The 26,331-nt window shown below is 41.1% G+C and overlaps 1 protein-coding gene across 2 annotated transcripts in view; it reads right to left on the bottom strand.

The window, feature by feature from the left end:
- The window catches only part of KCNAB1 (potassium voltage-gated channel subfamily A regulatory beta subunit 1), a 444,955-nt gene that overhangs the window by 100,513 nt on the left and 318,111 nt on the right, over positions 1–26,331 (bottom strand). The gene's annotated exons all lie outside the window — the stretch shown is intronic.

The raw sequence follows: 26,331 nt of genomic DNA, 5'->3' as shown, positions 1-26,331 counted from the left end.
TGAATCAGTAAACAAACACTTTAAAAACTCAGGCATCCAGCCCTGAAAGAAATGTCTCGAACACGAGAACATGTGCAGCATGTTGGTTCTTTCCCTGATTCACTATCTTGGATCAGAGGTTTTCAAGCCTGGCTGCATATTTGAATATCCTGGGGGAGCTTTCAATGGTTCTACTGACCTGGTCCCTCGACAGACCAGTTCATCAGAGTCTCTGGGAACAGGACCCCAGCATCAGAATTTTTAAAAGATCCTCAGATAATCCTAATTGCACCCAGGGTTGAAGACCATCATTTTATTTTTTTTTTAAAATTTATTCATGTATAGTTAATTTACAATGCTATGTTAATTTCTGTTGTACAGCAAGGTGACTCAGTTATACACAGAAATATTTTTTCGTATTCTTTTCCATTATGGTTTATCATAGGATATTGAATGTAGTTCCCTGTGCTATATATTAGGATCTTGTTACTTATCCATCCCATATATAATGGTTTGTATCTGCTAATCCCAAACTCCCAAACCTTCTCTCCCCAACCCTCATTCCAAACTGGCAGCCACAAGTCTGGTCTCTATGTTTCTAAGTCTGTTTCTGTTTCATAGATATGTTCATTTGTGTCATATTTCAGATTCCACACATAAGTGAAATCATACAGTATTTGTCTTTCTCTTTTTAACTTACTTTGCTTAGTATGATCATATCTAGGTTTATCAGTGTTGCTGTAAATGGTGTTATTTCATTATTTTAAGTGGCTGCGTAATATTCCTCTCCAGTCCATTCCATTCCACACACACACACACACGTGCATATATATATATATAATACCACACTTTCTTTATCCATTCATCTGTTGATGGACATTTAGGTTGTTTTAATGTCTTGGTTATTGTAAACAGTACTGCTATGAACATAGGGGTGCATGTATCTTTTTGAATTATAGTTTTGTCTGGATATATGTCCAGGAGTAGGATTGCTGGATCATTTGGCAACTCTATTTTTAGTTTTTTGATGAACCTCCATATTGTTTTCCATAGTGGCTGCACCAATTTACATTCCCACCAACAGTGTAAGAGGGTTCCCTTTTCTCCACATCCTCTCCATCATTTACTATTTGTGGATTTTTAAATGATAGCCATTCAGACCAGTGTGAGGTGGTAATTCATTATAGATTTGATTTGCATTTTTCTGATAATTAGTGACGATAAGAATCTTTTCACGTGCCTATTGGCCATCTGTATGTCTTTGGAGAAATATCTATTTAGGTCTTCAGCTCATTTATCAACTGGGTTGTTTTGTTCTTATTGAATTATAGGAGTTGTTTATGTTTTGGAAATTAAGCCCTTGTTGGTCTTTTCATTTGCAAATATTTTCTCCCAGTCCAAAATGAAAATGTCCTTTCAAATGTCTTTTCATTTTGTTTATGGTTTCCTTCGCTGTGCAAAAGCTTTGCACAAAACCTAAGTTTGATTAGGTCGCATTTGTTTATTTTTGCCTTTATTTCTATTGCCTTGGGTCACTGACCTAAGAAAACATTGGTGCAATTTAAGTCAGAGAATTCTTGCCTATGGTCTCTTCTAGGTTAAGTTACTTGTCCAAAGTCCATAAATCAGTAATTGGTGGAGTTGGAGCCAGGATTTAACCAACTTCCCACTGTTAATCGCAATATGGTATGGAAAGAATGCTGCTCTTTTAATAAGCTGGGTGAAGTGAGTTCATATTGATGGAGGATCAAAACAAACAGAACGCAGATACTCTAGAAATCTGGCCTGAGAGAAAGTCTCAGAAAATGGGCCTGAGATGTACAGAGAGGTAACAGAGATGAAGAATTGGCTTTTGCCTTTGGTGTCCTCTTAAAGGGCATGGAATACAGCTGTCTTCCTACTGGTGAGGCAGCAGAGTGAATGGCTAAGTAGCAAAGCAATGTTCTGAGCAGCCCCGTTGTGGTCATGGTAGATAAACTGGATGAAGACCTATGTCTGGGCATGTGGGACACAGCTCAAGGCCCTATCTTTTTCAAATGGTACAGACAAAGCATTCTTTGTTGTTCTGGTTTGCATCTGCAGATGTTCTCTACCAAGCCTGGCCTTTATTTTTGGATCCAAGCTGCAGCCTGGTCTCTCATTTTTGGCTTTCAGTGTATTGCTAATGAGCATCTGGCCTGGGATAACAGAAGTGATGACAGCCTAGCCTTTACATTTTTACTCTGGTTACCTTTTCTTGCAAGAGCCAATAATACTATTTAAGGTCTGAGCAGGGACGGGGGAGATGAAGGGCTGCTTTCACATCTGTGCTTTATTAAAGAGCTTGAAATAGCAAGGCAACTAGGCGAGGAAGTGGTAATGTCCACACAGAACAAAAGTGGGCTCTCAAGGCAGGGGACATGTACTTTAAGAAGTATTCTCATTCACAGGCAGCTCTGCAAGATCGGAAGAACTCCACATATAGACAGATGAGGAAGTGAAGTGGTAGAAAGATGACTTTCCACAGTTGGTTAGTGGTGGGGTACCCAAGGGCATGGTTTTTCCTCAGCCTCATGCTATCTTCTGGTGATGACTTCCCCATCTCCCCTGTGTATCCTGGTTCCAGCCAAATGGTATGGTCTAGTGTTTGCTCTGAATGCTCTGAAACCAAACAATATCTTGCTTTCATGAATCTTGCGACATTCCTCTCTCTGCCAAATGCTTCCTTACTGAACCTTCCTTATGGTAAGCTTTACATTTATTTCTGCCCCCAAACTTCCTCTAATGGATGAAGAACAGGCCACTCCCATGGGCCATCTCCCTGCTCCCAGATTCTCCCAACTCCATCTGAGGACATTTTAATCTTGTCTTCCCATGTGACCTCATGCGTAGAGCCATTCTGGACTTTAAGCTCTCAAACACTTAAGAATTTCAGAGCCAGGGCTGAGAGCTGAACCATAAGGAGCTGTAGTTGTCAATGAAGGAATTCTTGGGTATATCCTTGAGAGTATGAGTGTACCATATAGAGTACACAGGGGCAGAGTGTACCAATGGACAAGGCAGAGGGGAGCCTAATCTTAGCTTAGGCATGGTTGGGATAAGGCTGGGTCTTCTAGAAAGGTCTGTGGACCTTCTAATACGTGTCTGAAGGCTGGAGGTTTTGAGGGTTAAATGGCTAGGATTGACATTACATCCTTCATGATCCTTATAGAGAATGTACAAATATTTGATGTTTTCCTTCTTTCTTTGATTTAAAGTACTTTTAAGTGCCAAGGGATGCTGCTAGCTTCATTTTAAGATTTGTTTCAGAACAAATCTGCCTGGAACCGTTTTGTTCAGTTTCTCCATTAATCTGACCAGTAAAGTTTAAAGACAGGGCAGTAGTGACGGGAGTAGGATGAAGGATGGTGGGGCAAGAAGTTTAGAAGAGGCGGTTTTGTTCTATAAAGCAGGAGCTGCTGTGCACACAGCATAGGAACGAAATTTCAGTGCCTTAAACTTTCCCCCAGAAAACAGTGACCCACTCCCCGCATTAAGATGTTAGAATTAATGATACATAATAATGTAAATCCATGGCTAAAGCTCCTTACATTTTCTCATGTGGGTGTGACTCCCAAATGAATTGATTTAGCACCTTGAGCCTGTTAGGAAATTCTTAAATAAAATAAAACCAGAAGTTCTTTGATGGGTTTTTCTTCCTAGGGAGTTTTACTCTTCTGTCCACACTATTGAAATGAATATTATTACTTTTATAATAAGAAGCAAAAGTTATTAAAAAAAAAAACTCTTATTGCTTTATTGGGAAATCCATTCATAAACGAAGATTCTAACAAATTATAGCTCTTCCTATTTCCTGAACATGGAAAAGAGGCAGTGTTTATATTTTGTTAGTATATTGCCCAGGGTTCCTTGGTCAATTTCTCATATCTTTTTGTTCTAATATTTACATGTTGAAAATTATTTCTTACAACAAAGTTTCCAGGGTACTTATAACCAGCACACATCATTAATGTGCCTTGTTCATTCTGTTCTTTTGGAAGCACTTGTATAAGAAACGAGTGGTGCTGGGAAAACTGGACAGCTGGACATGTAAAAGAACAAAATTAGAACATATTCTCACACCATATACAAAAATAAACTCGAAATGGGCTAAAGACCTAAATGTAAGACCAGAAACCATAAAACTTCTAGAAGAAAACATAGGCAGAACACTCTTTGACATAAGTTGTAGCAATATTTTTTTGGATCTGTCTCTTCAGGCAAAGAAAACAAAAGCAAAAATAAATAAGGGAACCTAACTAAACTTAAAAGCATTTGCACAGCAAAGGGAACCATCAACAAAATGAAAAGGCAACATACAGAATGGGAGAAAATATCCGCAAATGATATGACAGATAAGGGGTTAATATCCAAAATATATAAACAGTTTATACAACTCAGTATAAAAAAAAACACACACACACAAAACAAATAATCTGACTAAAAAATGGGCAGAAAACCCAAACAGATATTTTCCCAAAGAAGACATACAGATGGCCAATAGGCACGTGAAAGATGCTCAGCATCACTAATCATCAAGGAAATACAAGTTGAAACCACAACGAGATGTCACTTCATACCTCTCAGAATGACTGTGTGTGTGTGCCTAGTCACTCGACTGAGTCAGACTCTTTGTGACCCTGTGGACTGTAACCTGCCAGGCTCCTCTGTCCATGGGGATTCTCCAGGCAAGAATATTGGAGTGGGGTACCATATTCTTCTCCAGGGGATCTTCCCAACCCAGGATCAAACCCAGGTATCGCACATTGTAGGCAGATTCTTTATCAGCTGGGCTACCAGAGAAGCCCCCCTCAGAATGACATCACCAAATAAATAATAAATGTTGGCAAGGATGTGGAAAAAAGAGAACCCTAGTACATGGTTGGTGAAAATGTAAATTGGTATAGCCACTGTGGAAAACAGAACATAGGTTCCTCAAAAAACAAAAACTAGAACTAACATATTATCCAGCAATTCCACTCCTGAGTATATATCCAAAGTAAATGAAAACAATAATTCAGAAAGATACATGCACCCCAGTGTTATGAGCAGCATCATTTATAAGAGCCAAGATATGGAAGCAAAGTTAAGTGTTCATCAACAAATGAATGGACAAAGATGTGGTATATATACATGTGTGTACACACACACACACACAGGAATACTATTCAGCCATGAAAAAGAATGAAATTTTGCCATTTGCAGCAACATGGATAGACGTGGAGGGCATTACGCTGAGTTAAATAAGTTAGAGAAACACAAACGCTGTATGCTATCACTTATATGTGGAACCTAAAAAATAAGATAAACAAGTGAATATAACAAAACAGAAACAGACATAGAGAATGAACTAGTGGTTACCAGTGGGGAGGGAGAAAAAAGGAGGGGAGCAAGATAGGGGTAGGGGATTAAAGTACAAACCATTATATATAAAATAAATAAGCTAAAGGATATATTTCATAGAGCAGGGAATATAGTCAATATTTTATAATGATTTTAAATGGAGTATAGTCTAGAAAAATATTGAATCACTATGCTATATACCTGAAACCAATATAATATAATAAATCAACTATAATTAAAGAAAGAAATGTACAGAATGACACAGGTGAAATAACACAGTGTTGAAATAAAATTAGACACTACAGGACACTAGGGCTAAGTGGTAATTTCTGTTTTTTTAAACAAATTGAAAGAGTTTCAATGTTTTATTCTGAAGTGGGATCTATCATTAAGGTTGAAAGCATATATATACATTTATATATTTTTCTTTTTCTGTGAACTCCTAGCATGGGACCTGGAATACAGCAATACATACTTTTATTCTTGGCTTTATACCTTGCCTTTCCATAGTAAGTTACTATGAATAAGAAGTCTCTGGAAAAGTTCTGCTGTCAAGGTTTGAAAGTCAAGGTGACCTCCTTTACACTTACTTTTATCTCTAAAAAGTTCATGGCAAATTTTTATCTTTGTGCAGGGATACATTTCTTTGATAGTTCAGTGAGTTATTCTCCCCCAAACAGTAATAATTTTGAGTTACTCTGGTGTTCATTAAAAAATGTGTGTTCATAGGACTATCAGGATATGTTAGGAAATACATTTTAATTCCATAGTGAGGCCAAGAAACTCTCTTAGTGAAAATAAGATAGGGATAATATACTGTGAAAAAGAATGAAAAAATTTTTTGTAACAGTCCTTTCAAATTCTCCCTCTTGTGTTGTAAGTTTCATGATGTTCATAGTATTAAGTATCACTAACAAAAACTCAAAGTTGGACTATAATACAAAGTGTTCACAAACTTTTTGACTAAGAAGTTTTTGAAATGTAGAGAAATTAAAACTGAGGAAATAAATAAGGGATAATTTAGCAAAATCCTGAAGATTTTTAAAAAGTTCTCAAACCTATTACATTCAAATTAACCCAGTTCCCATGCTTCCCTGTAGATTTATGAATTTACATATAAAGATTAGCTTATTTTATGCGTACTTGATGGTTTCCATTTGTTAATGATTTCAGCTTCTTCTTTTAAATCTATAACATCCTTTTCCTAATGAAAAATGTATAGCCGTATCAAGCAGATGAAGTATTTTAGCATTTTCCATGGACTTATGCATGAAAATTTTTATGCAGTGACTCTCTATTTCTAACTAAGCTACAGAGATCTTCCTTTTTCAGTAATTGTATGTAGAAATTTATCACATTAAATAAGAAAATGCACAAGCAATACTAAATCATGAAACCATGATTGTATATCTTAAGTTTTAGGAGATCCCATTTAATCCAAACTCTACATAGAGTCGCTTACCTTTGAAAGGATATTTTGTACTATACTGAGAGTATAATAGTATACTGAGAGTATAGTACTATCTTGAGAGTATACTATACTGTTGTATGGAAGAAGCCCGGAAGAGCTCCTGGCAGTATCACCTGGACACTGGTGCTCCCATCCAGGCTTTGGCATTGAGGAAATGTCAGTATTATAACCACACAGTCCCAACTTTAGAGGTATGGAATGAAATTTCCTAATGTACTGTACAGAAAGCTATCTTGAGATTTAGGTAATCAGAAGCATCAAGGAATATAAAAATTACATTTCTGCATCAACAATACTTAATGAGAACAATCCAGTTCTCAAACACAGAGGACAGGCTACCCTGAGACGTTTTCAAAACAATTAACATCTTAGGATAATCTTTGTATCCCTAGAAACTACATAGAGCCTGGTACATGAGAAGGGTTTATTAAGTGTTTCATGAATGAATGAATTCAAGAACAGCAGAGAAGTGATCATACTAGTAGTAATGTTTGATGAACTCTTTTACTGCCTGATGATTTTCTTTTCATTTATTCCATTGCTTGGAAATGAGTAAGTCTGAATAAATTTATCCGTGGCCCTTACATGAGTCTGTGGCTTGGGTATCCATCAGCTACCACATGGGTATACACAATGACAGAATATTCTGAAGGGTGGCTGGCACATTGGCCTGGGTCTCAGGAGTCATTATGGTAGAAGACCACTTGCATTTTCCATCTTAAAGCAGTGCTGGTATTTATTTCTCCTTCTGCCAGCACCAGGAGTCCTGGTTTTAGGAAGCTAGGGTGGCTGTGTCCAGAAGAAACTCCTGGGGCAGCAAAGATAACCTCCTGAAGACTCTCCATCTTCGACCATTTTGTGATTAGTCAAGAACTTTAGGGATCACCCACCATGAAGAATTAGAACTCTCTATCAACGAGGTAAGAAAAAGAGTACCTAACTGAGGAGAAGAATGTGGTACCCAGTGGTCTGGTGTGTCCAACCCCTCATGATTTCTGAAGGCTGGGTAGAGAGCTCAGCCTGCCCTCCACAAGCACAGGGTGTTTCTCTGTCCTGCTCATCACGGCCTCTCCAACACCTCAGACAGGTTTGAGTTGTGCAGATCAACTCTCTCGCATGTCTTACTCACTGACTTCTAAAATTAATTCTCTTATATTTAAAAAAAATCATAAAGGATAGGCATTTTCATTTTCTTTCCGATACACATGAGGTTGAGTATGTCTGTGGCTAAATAGATTGGCCTTTGAGACTTGACTCATCTCTAAAATAGATACTGATACTTACTCCAGTGTTGTTGTGAGAACAAAATGAGATGATGATGGAATACTTTTTCTATAACTTACATTGTGCCAGGCACTGTGCTACATACTTTATAGACACAATATCATTTGGAACTCACAACCATTCTGATTTGAGTTTATTTACTGGCGGTGGGGGTGCGAGGGAGGTGACAGCTGAGATATAAGCCCAGGCAGACAAACTTCACAGTCCATGCTCGTAATGATTTCAATAGCATACACCAAGTGCCTAGAACAGTACTGCACATACAATAGGTGCTCACTAAATGTTACTTTCCTTCTTATCTTCTAAAGAGATACTATTTGAAGCAAAAGAAGTTCCATAGGAAGATAAATGACCTTTCCAGAGGTGGTAGTGAAAACCAAAGTCAACATTGGAATGTATGAATTCTTAGTCTACCCATCTCAACAAATCTCAAAAACTTTACTATTTATTATATTATAGATCATTTGAAATGACACCTGGAGAGTGATGAGTGGCCTAAAACATTGAAAATGCTGTGAAATTCTGAATTTTAATAGACTAAAGCTAAATGAAACATAAACACCTTTCCCTTTTCGCTGGGCACCCAAAGCGGCACCCACCCTGCTCTCTGGTTGTGCGTCCTGCATGCTGCCTGGGAATCGAAATCTCTTAGGTGCTCAAAGTTTCCAAGGTGGACTTGGCCATCTGATGAGCAAGTAACTTGGGTGGGGAGCCAGGAAGCAGAGTTTGTCGATGCCAGCTATCCTCAACTCTGGCCCACTTAGTAGGACTACCTGGGAGCTTGATGTCATGCTCCCCCTGAAGATTCTAGTCTGGTTGATCTGAAGAAGGGCCCAGAAAGTATTTTTAAAAGGTCCCAGCTGACTTTATAATGATGGCCAGAGTTGTGACCTGGTCATTGAAATGGACTCAAGCCCTCTGCAAGCTCCCAGTTCGATGGGAAACCGAGTGGTAGGAAAAGAGACATTAAGTACTGACCCTGCAGAGGGTAAAAAAGAGTTCAGTAAAGGAGGTGGAAGTTGGTCATGACCTCAAACTGGAGATGGTAATGCCTTGCAGAGTCTTCAGCCCTGACCACACAAATGATTACGGACTTTCAAGATGCGCTCTTGGTGCTTTGCCTTTCATTTTTATTAGCACTATTAACCTTCTGCAAAAATCCCAGTGGAAGTAAATGACTGCAACAAAAATAGCTTAGTGGCAACAAAAAAGAGCATCAGCAGTCTTGTTTTCTGGGACAAGATTACAAGGGCCACCAATCCTGAAAGAATAAGATGCCAGTGGGACACATTGGTTTGGTGGGGTCAGGGCAGAATTTCTCCCACTAGTGCTATATAAAATGATTAATTCATTATAGAAAGTCAAAAGCTGAACTAAAGCCTAGTCAGAGATGGGCTATGAGATCATTATACTGTTCCTACAAATTTTATTACCTCTAGACAACTCGATTTTTCAAGACTATGGCCCCTATATCCAAAAGAAATACAAAGCTCATTTCAAAGAAAAACATAAATGCATTTCCAATATTCTGTGTCCCTGTTCCCCTCTCTTATCAGAGTGAGTTGAGAGTCCACTGTCTTTTCCCTGTGTCTCCAGTAGGTCAATTGGAAGATCAACACAGAAGCCACCACAGTGCCTGAATAGAGTGCCCAAACTTCTTAAAGTCACACTGGTATGGAAATTACAGACATTTAGCACATCCTGGATATTGTAAGCTCTCAAGTATAAAACTCAGAAAATGTAGGCAATGACTATTAGAAGAAATGGTATATGGTTGATGAAGTGGAAATAGAAGACCACAAAAGTGCCATGAAATACAGAACTGAACTCGCACACAAGAGAACTTGGGTAGAAGTGTGCCTCATTTGTATTTCAAATATATGCATTAAAGGCCAGGTCACAAGTCCTCACATGCTACAAGCTCTCACTCTTGCAGATTTTGTTTAGTGACATCCCTACACACTCTGTCCTCAGACTCTTTACCTTCTTCCAGTCCATCTATTCTATCTTCAATTTCATCCTTAACCAGGGAGATTAGGATGGCTACATGACATGTTTCATCATTTAGAAGATTCTTTTGCCCTATTCTCAGCTCCATTACTTCACTATTCCTTTATTTCACCTGCCTGGCAAAAATTTACATTAGATGAATCTGACTGTCCAGCTACTTATCACCTATAACCAAGATGCTAAGCTGTGCTGAAGAACATCACAAACTGCAGCCATGCATTGTAAACTCTTGGTCTACAGTAACTATACATAGAGTCCACCAATCCTCTGGCTCTTAACTCTGCCCATTTAGTTTTCAAACCTGCCCTATTTGTCTCAACCTCAGTCCTACCTCCTCTTCCTTTAATGTCACCAGATAAACCTACCTCCTGCTTCACAGAGAACATAAAAGAAATGAACTGTAAACCCCTCCACTTCCTGCTACCTAATTTGCCAAACTACCCATAGCAGATGGGACTGGGGTCTTGCGCATTTTCTTCTGGGCTTCCAGCTGCTTCCGGTATTTGAATGGCCTACCTTCCTCACCCTCAGGTGGGTGTGCACTCCACACTGGTACCAAGTTAAGGGAACACAAACTAAGACAACACCCATCCTTTCCTCCCTCTTCCTGTCCCTGTGGAAGAGGGTCCCTTCATCTTTCCAAGCCTGTTTCTTGCAGGCCCATCCCTGGCTCCTTCTCAGGGCCCCCACTCCACTGATTACATCTCTCATTGCTGCATCTTATCTTTGCTTGAATTCTACTTTGTTTCATTAATTTACACCCACATTTCACTTCTTTTTTCTTCATATTTGTCTGATTTTTATTTTCCCATTAAAAAATTTTCCATTTATCTCTGTTATTTTCCTTAAAGAAGGTATCTAGGAAAATTTTTTACCCAATCTTTGAAACTTAGTACCCTTACACCTATGTTAGTTCTTTTCTTCAGATACTTTATTTTATACTTAAAAACAAACAAACAAACAAAACACGTCCTTATACATTTTCTTTACCAGTTTTTGCTAATTTGGTCAAGCCTCATCTACTTCACAGCCCCCCTAGGTATTCTGCACAGGCTCTGTAGAAGCCCACAGTGATGAACTGGGCTCACAGTTAGTGGGCAATTAACTGACTGTTACAGTTAATCTTCTGTAAAAGTGAGAATATCTGAGTCATTTGCAGCTTGCCTCCTTGCCTATATTCCCAAGCCTCTCTAAATTCCTATCTGCAGTGTAACCACAGCAACTAGAATGGGCTTCTTACGATGCATCTGGCCAAACAACACCTTGAAATATTTCAGTGACTTCTCAACACAAAACAAATAAATTCCAAGCTTCATGGCATGGTTTCCAATATTCTTCATAATCTTCCCAAAGTCATCTCTCATCACGTTCTCTCCCTAGTTCTTTCTCCAGGCCATGCTGGTTTAGACTCCAAGGCTTCTCTTCCTGAAATTTATCAATTCATGTAGAAAATACTTGGTTTTCAGTCGCTAAGTTGCGTGCTATTCTTTGCAACCCCATGGACTGCAGCAAGCCAGGCTTCCCTATTCTTCACTATCTCCTGGACTTGAGCTCCGTAATTTTTCAGATGGTGGGGTCAAAGAGGCAAATACATAATAATGATGGTTTCTCCTTCCTGGAGCTCTCAGTCAGTGGGGAAAACAGAAAAATACCACATTCTGGTAAGAGGGGTTCTGGTGAGAACTAACAGGAAGCCTCTAGCTAGATGTAGATGGTCAGGAAAGCAATCATCAAGCCTAGATCTGAGAGAAGGGACGAGTGGATTTTTTTTTTTTTTTTTTTAAGGAATGCCTGTGGCTTTTTTTTTCTCTTATTCACCTGATAGGTTCCTGTTCATCCTTCAACATCCAACTACCCCTATCAGCACCTTCTCCATTCCCCATAAGAAGTCACTTCATCATAGGTGTCGTTTTGGTGTCTTCTACCACAGAGTGTAAGAGAGAGTCTTATACTCTTTCTCTGTCTTTCTACCTCTGTCATTGCTAGACGGCTCTTTTCCTTATTTTCTTTTTGACCTGGCTCTATTCTACCCTAACTCATCCTCTCATACTTGGCTCAGATATCTCTTTCTCCAGGGAGCCTTCCATGATCTCCTCTTAGGCAGCCCTCATATGAGTTAACACAGACCTTCATATTTCTCTCAGAGCACTGGTCACACTGTGATTCATTCATTCATTCTATAAATAAGTATATATGAGCATCATAAATGAGTACTTTCTCTGATCTAAGCATGTATTCTGAACTGATAATCCAGCAGGAAATAAGTCAGACTAAAAAAAGCTATTACCAGCAAGTATAAATTCACGGTGTCCTCTGGGGACACAGCCCAAGGAGCTCATCCTGCCTGGGAATCAGGTCGTTGCTCCTCCCCCGCTCCCTGCAGTGCGAGGGCAGCCATTGGTGCTCTGGTGTATTTCTTGTTTCCCCAGCATGGTGTCTGGCACCTCTCATACAGTCCTTGGACACACACATGAAGGACAGGAGCGCAGATCCCATGCTTTCCAGGGATGATGGAATCAGCTGCAGTTTCTGCCCTCTAAGAGCTCAAGCTGAGACACGGGTGACATCTGAGGCAGCCCATCCATCAGCAGGACCCGGGCAGCCAGCCAGCCCTCCCAGAAAGGTGCTGGAAGGGAAGGCGACTGGAATGGTGTGACAGGTGACAAAGTCGGGCAGAGGATCACTTCCATAAATGAGTCTCAGGGTCAGTTTTGCCTCCTCTTTTCAGCCAGCAGCACTTCAAGTATCACTGCTGAGTGATACTTGAAGCAGGTCGGCTGAGTTGGGCTAGTTTCTGCTCAGAATGGAGCCAAAGGAAAGGGTGGCTAGAGCAGAGGGCAGAGAAATGGGAAGTGAGACAGAGTCAGAGACTAAGAAGAAACTTGTTTCCAGTAAAAATTGCAAGTAGACCCAAGCCAGGACTTTTCATCTCCGGTTTCCTTCTCTTCAACCTGAAGAAACCCCCATGGTTAGACTGTCAGCTCTACTGCAGCTACTGCTCATTACTTCAGGCATTTTCTGTAATTGAATGCTGGGAGCCTCTTCCACCTCTCATTTTAATTAGTTGTCAGATGTAAAGTGAGCGTTGATGGCATTTTCTGTTGCGCCCTCCCGGAGGTCCTCCTTTGCATAGTGTCATCTCTCAGGTATTAGGATGAAGTTTTTATTTGTAAATGAGGTCTCACTGATCCTTCAACACGATAGGGAAGTATTAAAAAGGCAAAGCTAGGTATTATATTTACCCTGCCAAGAAAAGTTTTGTCCATTGGGCAAACAGAGGTGGCGGAAGGTAACCCAGCAGAGCTGACCCAGCAGACTGAGCACACCTCAAGTTGCTGGGAGAATTCTGATTTTCAACCTTGGCTACCAACAACATAGAAAAAGCTCAGATAAGCTAAAATAAGTGCGGGGAGGAATTTTAGGATCCAAAGGTCTCTTTTCTTAAGAGCAGAGGAACTCAGAGCACTTTAAGCAAGAGCCCGTTAGATTTCCTTTAGGAATCTCATTTTGTGGTTGGGGGTGGATTTAAATTCTTCCCCTGCTTCAGGGGTGATTCTTGATTGCCGGCAGTTTTTCAATGACTGATTCAGAGATAGATACATAAGCTAGTCAGAGCCAGTGGGATATGACACTTGGAGTGTGTGCAGCCATCTTGTCACTCTGAGGGCAGTCTGAGAATGGAACCGACCTTCAGCCTGCAGAACTCATTATCTGATCCCTGGATCAAGTCTTTTGGGCTCACTGTTCCTGTGAGCCTAAAAATTTCTGGTTTTGGCTAAGCTGACGGTTTTGCTTTGCTTTGAGCTGGGTTTTCCATTCACTTTCTCGAGAAGGCTCCTGACTAATTTACATGCAATAGTTCTAAAAAGAACTGAGATTTTATTCCTAACTTCATCCAGCTGAGGCCTCTGAGGCCTCTAAGGCCTATATACAAATCTCCACACATTTCCCCTCAGTGTGCTGATCCACAGCAGCCCACACCTCAGGCGTTAATGCTGCCGTCCCCGTGATCCTGCCTCGATGAATCCAAGCACCCCAGAAGCACAGCCCCACCTGCACAGAGGACAGCACCCCAACTGATTCCCTCGTTTTTTAGCCTCATATTAGAGTAGCTCAGGTGCATGTTTGACTGAAATTGAAACTTTCATTTGGGTTCTTACATTGCAAAGAGTATAGGAGGGACTTCCCTTGCGGTCCAGTGGTTAAGACTTTGTCCTTCCAGTACAGGGGGTGTGGGTTCTATCCCCAGTTAGAGAAGTAAGATCCCATATGCTGTGCAGCACTGCTAGAAAAAAAAATTTTTTTAAAAGAGTGTAGGTTCCATGTGTATGCTTTTATATATGATAATTGTCTTTCTCTTTCTGATTTACTTCACTTTGTATAATAGGCTCTAGTTTCATCCTCCTCATTAGAACTGACTCAAATGTGTTCCTTTTTATAGCTGAGCAATATTCCATTGTGTATATGTACCACAACTTCCTTATCTGTTCATCAGGAAGGAGGGGACACATGTATGCCTATGGCTGATTCATGTTGATGTACAGCAAAAACCACCACAATATTGTAAAGTAATTATCCTCCAATTAAAATTTTTAAAAAGTATAAGAAAATAATCTTACAAATGTACTCTTTATAAATGTAGACTGTACGGGGAAAACTCTGGGTGAATAATATGAACAGGTGGGCATGTACACAACTGTGTTTCTTGAAGACAGGAGCTATAGCAGGACTTCATGAGGTCTCTAGGGCTGCATGTATGGGAGGGAAAGTCATTCAGGGCATCCACACAAAAACAAAATGTTTGCATTCAGCTGCCTTCTCACTTTGAAGTCTTTTGATCACCTGGTCATGGACCACGGATTCTGACCCCCATTCTGACTGTGGAGCTTTGACGCATCTCTGCCTACTCTGGAGAGTGATGCGAGGAGTTGTTTAGGCTCTGAAATTTTCTAGTTCTAAAGTAGAGTAAAGGCACTATCCCCCAGCTGCCACCCTGGAGTCACAGTGAACTTGATTGTTCCTCATATCACGACTGTTAGAGCTGGCAGGGGCCTTACATGCCTGGCTCAGCTGCTCTCTTTTCAAGGAAGAGAGATGTGGAGATGGCACTCACTATGAGCATGTGGAGACTGGAGGCAGGAGAAGTGGTGGCTGGTGGAGGGGCCAGGGGCAGGAAATGAGGGCTCTGTCATCTCTATCACTGACCTTGAACAAGACATTTCCCCTCTTCCTGATTCTTTCTCATCTGTAAAGTGGGTGATGAATGCAAAAACTAATTCTCCTTCTCACAGCTGTGAGGCCATGTTTACAAATTGTCATCAGTTTCAACAAAGTGCCCATATCTGAGTCTGGAGAAAACGTAGCCTCTCCTAGTATCTGATGGCTTTGCAATTACTTGTTTCATTTTTGGATCAGAGGTTAACAAATGAGGGCTATTCATCCTTTTACAACTGCACTGAGGGAGATGAGGGTGTATGTGTGTGTGCGTGTGTGTGAACTTAGGGTTGTGTAGACTCTTCTCCTTTCTCTTCTCCAGTTCCTCCCTGAACCTAACGCTGACAGTGTGTGGAGCATCAGGCTGCCCATCTGTCACCCCAGCTGTGTCTCAGCTCCTGACACCCTCTATGAGGGAAGCAATAGCACATGAATGGCAGCCCCTGGTAATTCAGAAGGCAACCAACTTGTTAACAATTCTGAAGAAGGATTTTATCTATCAAAGTAGAAAACCTAAAAGAAATATTCTAAAATGCTTTTTTAAAAAATATAAATGCCTCTCCATTTTTAATGTGTATACACCATGGCATTTATTCAAGGTAGACATTCCAGGAGAAGTGACAAGCCTAAAATTCACTTGTTTTATGTTTAATATTCATGCATCATTTAAATTCTGTGGGTATCATGGTCTTAAGATAGTTCACTCTGTGTTATGCAGAAAAATTGGTAAACTCTCTGACAGAAGAAATTGCCCTTTAAATTGGCTTCTCGTTTCTTGGAGGCACTTTATAAATACTTAATGTTGTTGCTGTTATGTTATTATAATATGAGAAGTGGCTAGTTTATATTGGCCTTAACAGCAAGAATGAAAATCATGAAGGGTGTCACAAAAATTATATCACCCACGTTAAACATTTCATCTCATGTTTTCCTAGTGGTCAAAATACTTAGTGCACTGAGAGCATCCCTAGGGCAGAGGGAGACAGCTAGGAGCACATTCTGCACATAGCGACACATTAAGAAGAAGCCCACATGGCTCGGGCTTAATATTCACTGCTTTGGCTCTGGAAGGTTCCCTTAGTTGGGGCAGGGCACCAAGTAGATGGGCCCAGGTGTCAGGTGCTAAGTGGAAGGGGAGGTGAGCTCGACCTGCCTATGCCAGGAGCCTCCCCAGGACATAGGCTCCAGAGAACCCCAAGGCCAGCACTGGGCTGGGCAGGTTTTCCTCTTGGCGACTGCAGTTCAGGTGGAGAGGCCTCAGCCAGCTCCGAGGCCTGGGCCTGAGTACAGCAGCCAGCTAGGCAGATAGAAAGTGTAGCCACCGCCTGGTTCAGCAGTCACCAGTCCATGCATGTCACTATCGCCTTCTATCTGGTGAGGACAACGAGTTCCGATCCTACAACTGCCTCGGGATCGTCGGAACAGTCTTTTAAAAACACCTGTGCCTTGGGAGACTCTTAATCAAAAGGTCTGGGTGGAGATTGGTTATCTGCATTGGAAAAAGCACCACAGGTAATTCTGCTGTGCAGCCAGAGTTGAGAAGACACACCTCCTGAGAGACTCAGTGTCTCCAAGATGTCAAATATTTCACTTATGACTCTGTCCCTTCAAGGATGAAGCGTGAAAGGGCTGTCTGAATAAACACAGAACAGGATGATCATGGACTCAGTTTGCTCTGCCTGGGAATTAATGGCCTTGAGGTTTGTAGAAATCAGGGCCCTGAAGGCATAGGTGTTCCTTCTTTTCTTCACTGTTTAGATCCAGGCCCAGCCTAGTCTGGCAGGAATGCATAAAATGCCTCCTGACCAGGGAACAGCCCAGGAGGATTCCTTAGAGGATGATGGTATCCTGCATGAAGTTCCAAATGTGCTCAGCTGAAAACTGAGCAAGTGATCACATACCCCCCATCTGTGCTCTTCCCACCTTCCCATAATCTTGATCACTTCCTAGAAATACCCATTTGCCTTGCCACAAGCACCTGGGTGATATTTTTACAAATCTAGCAAAATGCTTTTATTAGTTAGAGTTCTCCAGAGAAATAGAATCTTATAATTTCTTATAAAATTCCTTGCTATATATCTTTTTATATGTAATATTTGTATATTTTATATATAATTATAATATATAATGGGTTTCCTTGGTGGCTCAGATGGTAAAGAATCTGTCTGCAATGCAGGACATCCAGGTTTGATCCCTGGGTTGGGAAGATCCCCTGGAGAAAGGAATGGCTACCCACTCCAGTATTCTTGCCTGGTGAATTCCATGGACAGAGGATCCTGGTGAACTATATAGTCCAGGGAGTCACAAAGATTTGGACAAGACTAAGTGAGACCAGTCCTGGGTGTTCATTGGAAGGACTGATGTTGAGGCTGAAACTCCAATACTTTGGCCACCTCATGCGAAGAGTTGACTCATTGGAAAAGACTCTGATGCTGGGAGGGATTGGGGGCAGGAGGAGAAGGGGACGACAGAGGATGAGATGGCTGGATGGCATCATTGACTCGATGCACATGAGTTTGGGTGAACTCTGGGAGTTGGTGATAGACAGGGAGGCTTGGTGTACTGCGGTTCATGGGGTCGCAAAGAGTTGGACACAACTGAGCAACTGAAATGAACTGAACTGAAGCGACTAGCACATATAATATATAATAAAATATAGAAGTATATTTTTATATATAGAAATTATATATGCACACACACACACATATATATACATACCATATATATATACATACATACACACATAGAGATTGATTTCTTATAAGGAATTGGGTCCCAGTTTCGAAGGCTGGGAAGTCCCAAGATCTGTCACCTGCAGCTCAAGACCCATGATATCCCATGTATAGTTTCAGGACAAGTCTGAAGGCCTGAGGATCAAAAGAGCTGATGGTGTAAATTCTAGTTCAAAAGCTGCAGTACCCAAGACAAGACAATGTTTCATTTTTGAGTTCAAAGGCCAGAAAAATCTGGTGTTCCAGCTTGAAGCAGTCAGGCTGGAGGAGTCCCCCTCTTGTTCAAGGGGACTCAGCCTTTTTGTTGTATTTAAGCCTTCAGCTAACTGAGGGAGAGCCACCCATCTATATTAGGGAGGCAATCTGCTTTATGTAGTCTACAAATTCAAATATTCATCACATCCAAAATCATCCTCATGACACACCCAGAATAATGTTTGACCAATCCAGGTACCCTGTGGCCCAGGCAAGTTGACAAATAAAATTAACCATCACACACCTTTTCTCTTGCCAGCCTCTTAAGTGGATAGAGGCATGTATATCTCAGAGTGAGTGGCACAGGATGAAGTCTGCCCCTTTCCAGCACCTGTTAGGAACAGTTGCCCACTGTGGGGTACGACCTCTTGTGGCACGAATCAGAAGGACTTCCTGCTCCTAATGTGTGTGGGCAGATGCCCTTTCTATCTGCAGGAGTGAGGGCTCTGAGCCCCAACCCAATCTGGACTTGTGTCACTATGCATACAGTAGATCCCCTGGTCCCTGGCATGTGTTGGGTTTCTCTCTATGCCCTCTCCCCACCCCCCAGCTCCACTTGGCCTTCTTTGTTTCTGTGTTGATACGCTGCTGGAGAAAGCCAAAGACCTGGGCTGGCTGGACCCCAGCAGTTCATCATCTCTGCCTTTCTCTGGATCTTCACTATTACCCACTGTGCCTTTTGTCATTCCTTAGCAACTGACCCACTTACCCAGTCTTCTATTCAATAACTATTTTTGAGCATCTACTACTTGCCAGATACCATGATCTGTTAACAGGGATGTAGAAAAAAAAAAACAAAACAGAGGTGATCTCTGCTCTCAGGGAGCATACAGCCTGAGAGACTCCAAGAGGCAGGTGTCCTAAACCTGCCTAAATACCTCAGTCCTCTGTATTTGCAGGTGACTTCAGTGACAACCATGGGTTCACCCCGTTAGAAGCTCCTGGGTCTTTACTGTTGTTGGCACTCTCTCCAGCATTCCCTGTGCCCCCTGGATAGCTGAAGCTGATGCTGGCAGGCTCTTGGGTCTCCTCTAGCCAATGGTGCTCCTGCTTCTCCTCTTCCTTTTTCTTACTGCTCCCTCCTACATTTCCTCCTGCTGAGATTTCAGCCTGTCCTCCCACATGCCCAATCCGGAACTCTGTTCACGGAGACCTCTCATTCTGAACCCAAGGTCACTAAGTCCTGTTTATTCTTCCTCCTAAAAAAAAAAAAAAAAATCACCTTCTTTCTGTCCATCTTTATTAGCACTGCCTCATCATCTGCCCCCAGGCTCAACTCTTTCCCCCTCTAATCTAGCTTTCACACCGTTTCCAGAAAACAATTCAAATACATCTTATCATGTCCTACTCCTGATTCAAGTTTTTCAATGGCTTTTCACAAGCTGGAGCAGGGCTTTAGCACACTTTTTTTTTTCTTTTGGAAGAAGCGTGCTGTTTTTCCTTCAAAATGTAATATGAAGCACTAAAAAGAAATGAGCTATCAAACCATAAAAAGACATGGAAGAAACTTAAATGCATATTACTAAGTAAAAGAAGCCAATATGAAAAGACTGCATACTATAGGATGTGCATACTACATGAAACTCTGGAAAATGCAAAGCTATGGAAAAAGTAAAAGGGTCAGTGGATGCCAGGAGTTAGAGGTCAGAAAAAAATAGGCAGAGCACAGAGGATTTTAAGGGCAGTGAACTACTCTGTATAATACTATGATGGTGAATATCTATTATGACATTTGTCCAAACCCACAGAGTGTAAAACACCAAAGTTATACATATAAGTGTAGTCTTTGGGAGATAACAGTATGTCAACATAATAATACATTTACGATATATATGAATAATACAGTCGGTATATAATAATAATACATTCATTACAGTAAGACTGTAATGAATGTACTACTTTGATGTGGGATGTTGATAGTGGGGGAAGCTGTGTGTATATGATGTAAGGGGAAATTTCTGTACTTTCTGCTCAGTTTTGCTGTGAACCTACTCCTGTTCTAAAAAACAAAGTCATTTACGACATACTACATTAAAATTTTTTAATTTAAAGTACTACATTTAAATTTACCTTTAAAATCTTATATTCATATTCACATTTAGAAAAGTAGAGCTACTTTGCTGAAGTGGTGGCAATGGAAGGAGGAGGGCAGGGAAATGTGTCTCCTGTCTGTACCTCATCTCTCAGATGTTCCCCGAGACCTTGGGGCTGAAGGACTTGGAGGAACCTCAGAGACCTGGAGGACTAGAGCTCAATGCCTTAGTGAGGCAAATGATGGCCTTCCTAATCAGGCCTAGCTTTCTTTCCAGGCTCAGTTCTTCCCCAATACCTTGCCTTCCCAATGTTCTACACAGACACTAGTATTCCTCCATTATCTCCCACTCCATGGGTCTCCCTCCAGGCCATTGCTCACATTGCTCTTTCTGTCTTTCATCCTTCCCCCCTTTTCTCTACTTGATGACCCCCTTCAAGTCTCAGCTTGAACAGCACCTCCCCTGTGGAGCTGCTCCAGATTCCCCAGGAGACCTTCTTCATGCTTGGTTCATCCTGTACCCTCTATTATGGCATCCGTCCAATGCACTGTCTGTTTTTGCATGCCTGACTCCAATTACACTATGAGCAATTTGAGAGCAGTTTTCATCTTGATAGCCTTGCTGTTTTCATCTTGATAACCTCTGTAGCTAGCATGATACCTGGTTTCCTGAATGTTTGCTGAAAATGAACGAGTGGAAGAATGAATGAATACATAAATTTTCCTCTTTCTCTCTCAGAAGATGATCCCACTTCCCACTGGACTGAGATGATGCTCAATCACTCTTTGGCGGCTTTTCTACATTCCCATCAATTTCTTTGATTTTGGGTCAGTGTATTTACAAACCAATCTAGCCACAGCAGCTCACAGCTGGGTCTCCACTTGACTCCCACCTCCTATTCTTTTGTTGACAGAGCTGTGTTCCTTTAGCTGTATCTTCAGTTCATCCTTGAGTTATTTCACCTTTCTGCTTCCATTTGCATATGCTCTTGGTTTAGCAAAAGGAAGCTTGGTAGGAAGAGAAATTCCCAGCCTGTCCTTCTCCAAAGTACTTCAGTAAAAGACATCTGTAATCCTATGATTGCTTGGAATATTTAATACTTAATTTTCAAAGCCTCAGTTCAACACATGTTATAACTGAGCTGATATCCCAAGTCTACAACAGTAAATCCAGCTCCACCTGGATTTGACAGCTGAGGTATGCAGAGCCTGAAAAATTATCTAAAGTTGGTGCATTATTCCTTCCTATGAATTTTTTGTCTCCTATGTTTTACAGAAGTAGGTAGCTCAGAAAAGTTCTCAAAGGATACTTATTCAAGCCTTGTTTACCTGTTTTTATTGAAGCCAGTCAATCCCATGAACTTTTCTTGTTTCCTCCTATTTTTTCATGCCATGTCTTATCACAAGTGTTCAAGCTCTTAGAAAAAAACCCTAAAGCTCAAATCAGGACTTGCTCCTGAATCAGGTCTGTTTCAAAATTCACCAAAATACCTACAGCTCATACACAGTTTTAAAAAACTAGTCTGCCCCCTGGAGACTCACTTATATGTGGCACTTCATAGGTACCTGAAATTTTTATAGTCTTAAGGGCTTTTGGTTGAGTTTTCTAGGTACTTTTGATGAAATATTTTCCATTATAGATATTGATTCTATGAGACAATTGTCTAAGACTGTTCACTGTATTTCTCTTTTTTTTAAACTTTTTTTGTGTTGGGGTATAGCTGATTAACAATGTTGTGATCATTTCAGGTGAACAGCGAAGGGACTCAGGTATACATATACATGTATCCAATCTCCCCTAAACGCCCCTCTCATGCAGGCTGCCACATAACATGGAGCAGAGTTCCATGTGCTGTATGGTTATCCATTTTAAATATAGTAGTATGTGCATGTCCATCCCAAGCTCTCTAACTATCCCTTCCCCCCAATCCTTCCTGCCTCTGGCAACCATAAATTCATTCTCTAAGTCTGGATTGTTCACTATATTTCTTAATCCATATTTTCTTAAATTGCTATAGTCCTTAACTTCTTTGAGTAATAAGTAGTGAATAGCTATTTATCATTTGTTGCTGTTGTTGCTGTTATTGTTTAGTTGCTAAGTCATGTCTGTTAACCAGTCTCAAAAAAAGGTTAGAATATCCCTGGTAATGAATCTACAGGGTCTTTCTAATACAAGTAAACATTAACAAAATAAGAGCCATTAACTGAGCAAAAGTCAAATTGCCTTAGTCTTATAGTGAACAAAGACCACCTTCACTTCCCAAACCACATTATAATAATTTAAGGAGAATCAGAAAAACTCAGGCATCATTAGCCTTCAATATTTTTGCTATACTGTGAAAGGGGGCAGAATCAGTTGCCACTATCTTTTATTCATTCACTATCATTGCTTCATCCAGCCTCCACACTCACAAAATTCAAGAAACCTTCCTCCCAGTTCCTCCTCCCAACCCGCATTGCCTTTTTCATACTGTTCATGGGGTTCTCAAGGCAAGAATACTGAAGTGGTTTGCCATTCCCTTCTCCAGTGGACCACATTTTGTCAGAACTCTCTGCCATGACCCGTCCATCTTGGGTGGCCCTACACGGCATGGCTCATAGTTTCATTGAGCTAAACAAAGCTGTGGTCCATGTGATCAGTTTGGTTAGTTTACTGTCATTGTGGTTTTCATTCTGTCTGCCCGATGGATAAGGATAAGAGGCTTATGGAAGCTTCCTGTTGGGACAGACTGATTGAGGGGGAAACTGGGTCTTGTTCTGATGGGCGGGGCCATGTTCAGTAAATCTATAATCCAATTTTCTCTTGATGGGTGGGGCTGTGTTCCCCTCCTGTTGCTTGACCTGAGGTCAAACTATAGTGGAGGCAATGAAGATAATCTCCTTAGAAAAAAAGTTATGACCAACCTAGACAGCATATTAAAAAGCAGAGACATTACTTTGCCAACAAAGGTCCATCTAGTCAAAGCTATGGTTTTTCCAGTAGTCATGTATGGATGTGAGAGGTGGACTATAAAGAAAGCTAAGCGCTGAAGAATTGATGCTTTTGAACTGTGGTGTTGGACAAAACTCTTGAGAGTCTCTTGGACTGCAAGGAGACCCAACCAGTCCATCCTAAAGAAAATCAGTCCTGAATGTTCATTGGAAGGACTGATGCTGAAGCTGAAACTCCAATACTTTGGCCACCTGATGTGAACAACCAACTCATTGGAAAAACCCCGATGCTGGGAAAGATTGAAGGCAGGAGGACAAGGAGACAATAGAGGACAAGATGGTTGGATGGCATCACCAATGCAATGGACATGAGTTTGAGTAGCCTCCGGGAGTTGGTGATGGACAGGGAAGCCTGGCATGCTGCAGTCCATGGGGTCGCAAAGAGTTGGACATGACTGTGCTACTGAACTGAACTGAATGAAACCCACTTTGAATCTCACATCATCAGTCCCCCCATGTTACTTACTCATCCCTAGTCAGTCCTTCTCATAGGAAAAGTTTAGCTCTGGTTCACCGTCACTCTCTCCCATATTAGTTTTGCCATACATTTTAGTGATTTCAGTGACCTCAAAGGTAATCAATCCTTCCCTACACCTTTGTCTTTCAGCTTCTTGACCTCTTCTGGTCTACTTATCTTGCATTCAGCACAACCTCAGTCACTCTTTCCCAAGGGACATGCTTTAGACTTTAACAAGGGCAGGACCCCCCATAATCTCAATTTCAAGAATCTTTCTTTCCAACTACCACTTTTTTTTTTTCACTAAGAGATTTAGTTGTATTTTTATTACTCTTTATTTATTTATTTAATTTAATTAATTTATTATTATTATTTTACTTTACAGTATTGTATTGGTTTTGCCATACAGTGACATGAATCTGCCACAGGTGTACATCTGTTCCCCATCCTGAACCCCCCTCCCACCTCCCTCCCCGTACCACTTTCTATTCTTCTGTTCTACTGTCTCTACGGATCTTACTCCAACAATCCCTTGGTCCTCTGGATGTACAATTCACTGACCCTTCCCACTTTTCACTGTCCTTCTGTCTCCTCCTTTTCCTGGCTTTAGTCCTCAATTTCCTACCTGCTCAGCTTCAACCCCAAAGTCCACCATTACAATCACCCCTTTGCATAAACCCTCAGCATCATTGCCTCTCTTTTTTATCTTATGCCCTTGTAAAACCCCACCTGGACTTGCATGGCTGAACACGACTGGAAGAAAAACACCCAACCATGGAGATGGTCTCTTCAAATTTATTAGCACAAATCTCAAGCAGATCCTTAATGCTGTCTAGCCACTCTGATGCATCACCTTGGTCCATTCACTCTTCTTTTTCTGCTGCTGCTGCTAAGTCACTTCAGTCGTGTCCGACTCTGTGCAACCCCATAGATGGCTGCCCACCAGGCTCCCCCGTCCCTGGGATTCTCCAGGCAAGAACACTGGAGTGGGTTTCCATTTCCTTTTCCAATGCATGAAAGTGAAAAGTGAAAGTGAAGTTGCTCAGACGTGTCCGACTTTGTGCGACCCCATGGACTGCAGCCCACCAGGCTCCTCTGTCCATGGGATTTTCCAGGCAAGAGTAGTGGAGTGGGTTGCCATTGCCTTCTCCGATTCCCTCTTCTACTCTCCTAGAAATTCTCTCTCTCCTCAAACTTTCAACACCACTCTTCCATCCTCGCTAATAGCTGATATGACCTTGCTTCTGATTTCACTGAGAATACAGAAGCAGTAGAAAACAACTTCTACAAGATACTGCTTCTGTCACCCTGTCAATCCACCTTCCAGCCTCAAAGCCCATGTACTCTGCCTTCTTTCATGTTACTCTCCTCTTGTGTCTTCCAGAAGCCATTCCAGGTATTTTTTTCTCTAGTTATCTTAACCATTGTTTTCCCTTCTCAAATGAATTTCTCCATCAGCATATGCATGTGCTGTCATTTCTTCCATGTGTTAGGGCAGCCCCTCTGACCACACCTACCTGTCCAGCTTCCATTCCATTTTCTGCTTCTCTTTATAGAAATAGTCATCAAAAAAGCAGCTGCCAGTCCTTTATAAGCTCTCTTGAACATATTCCAGTCATGTGTCAGTGAACCCCTCACTCCTTCAAAATGGATCTTTTCAAAGTCATTAGTGACTTGCATGTAGCTAAACTGAATGATCAATTCTTGACCCTCATCTTGCTTGATTCATGAGCAGCATTGACAGAGGTTGTCTCTATCCCCCTTGAAATGTTGGATTCTAGGATTCCCTATTCTCCTGGTTTTCCTCATCTGTTTTTTTGAAAACAAAAACAAAAACCCACTGCTTGTTTTCAATGTTCTTTGTTGGTTCTTCCTCATTTTCTCAACTTAATGGACTTCCCAGGTCACAGACCATGTTCTTCTGTTTTCTGTTCTATTTATACTCACTCCTTTAATGTTCTTATCCAATTTCATGGCTTATATAATATATACATGTTGATGACTCCTACAGCATTCTACATCCAGCTCAGATCTCACTTCTAGACTCAAGATTCATATATCCTTTTGCCTATATACATATATGTCTTTTCTTGGATGTCTAATAGGTATCTTAAACTTAATATGTCCCAAATCAGTCAGCTCTCTCCTCTCCTAAGTTTCTCTTCCTTCATTCTTCCACATCTCACTTACTGGCAATTCCATCTTTTCTGTTGCTCAGGCAAAAAACCTTAGAGTCATCTTTGACTCTTCTCTTGCAACCGAAATAGAATCCAACAGAAGATGTGCCAGGCTCAACCTTCAGAACACAGCTCTCTGTATTCTGACTACCACCTCTCACTAAGTCCTCAGCTACCATCCTGGTCTAGACTCTCTTCAGTTACAGAAACAGTTCTGATGACGTTGAATTGCCTCAACAGCAAAGTGGCCTTTCCCTTATCTGGGGAATGTCTAAAAGCTGTATGACGACCCAAGCCTCACATTCAGATTTTATAATTTCAGATTTATTCTTATGATGTTAAAATCGCCATCTCTTCTTAGTTGTCTT

Source organism: Bos grunniens, chromosome 1 (genome assembly GCF_055505025.1).
Source record: "Bos grunniens cultivar Pamir isolate PY7600 chromosome 1, Bosgru_T2T1.0, whole genome shotgun sequence".
NCBI lineage: Eukaryota > Metazoa > Chordata > Mammalia > Artiodactyla > Bovidae > Bos > Bos grunniens.
Note: the sequence above shows the minus strand (reverse complement) of the source record. Positions and strands in the feature narration are given on the sequence as shown.